Here is a 1,191-nt window from a genome sequence, read left to right as displayed (position 1 = left end):
AATAATATTTTGTATCCAATAATTGTCAATTCTTTAATTAGTTCATTCGGAATATTGTCAAGTTCTGGATTGAAGTAGTATTTCTTAATATTTTCTTGAGTTCCCTTTCTGAAATAGGATTGTTAAGATATAAATGACTGAAATCATTTTCAATCAAAATCACTTTCAATGATTATATTTGCTAAGTTATTTCTTTATATATATATTATATAAAAGTATGGTACAAATGACAGCGATGAGACGATTTTTTATCTGCAAAAATATTTTTCCTAACTTATTTCCATCTTTATTTCTTTCAATATTTCAATAATAAAAATATTAAGTTCAAGATTAAAAAAAAAATTGAAAAAACCATATTATTTGTGGAATAATCTAATATAATTTAATATAATATTTTAACCAAGAATAAAATATTTTATTTTATGAAATTATTATATATTATTAAAATAAAATACTTAATTTTAGATTATAAAAATAAAATATTTTATTTTATAGTTCAGATTATTAAAATATTTATTGTATAAATATGTTATTTATCAAAATTTAAAATATTTCTTTAAAATATTATTTTATTTAAACCAAATAAAAAATATTGAAATATTTATTTTGTCAAATATTATTATGAATTAGTGATCCAATTAATTTTATATATTTCATTTAATTATCGTTTATATATATCATAATATATTATATTATATATGTATAAGTATAATAAAGTGTATTATTTTTGTGTATATATATCCAAATTATGTTTCATTAAATGCCATTTAAATTTGACAATATTTTTTTCTATTTTTAACTATTTAGGAAGATATATAATTTATTTTAACTTAATTATTATGAATTTTTTTGTATAATTATAATGTAATATATTATATTGTATATTACATTGATTTCATTCTAAACGCATCTATTTAAATTTTATTTTATTAACTAAATATAAAAATGAAAATAAATCGATTTTTATATAATATAATATTGTTATAATTCATTACATTAATTCACTATGTAATTGTATATAAAATCCTTGATTAAAACAATAGTGATTTTAAAAAGAAATAAAATATCAAATTAAAATAAAATCAAAATACTTGAAAACAAAATAATTCGACAATTCTTAATATTAATATACTTATAAAATTATATAATTATATATATAATAATATTATATATTTATATAATAATATTCTT

Source organism: Apis dorsata, unplaced genomic scaffold, assembly GCF_000469605.1.
Source record: "Apis dorsata unplaced genomic scaffold, Apis dorsata 1.3 scaffold_333, whole genome shotgun sequence".
NCBI lineage: Eukaryota > Metazoa > Arthropoda > Insecta > Hymenoptera > Apidae > Apis > Apis dorsata.
The sequence above is the reverse complement of the archived record's forward strand: the minus strand, read 5'-3'. Positions refer to the sequence as shown.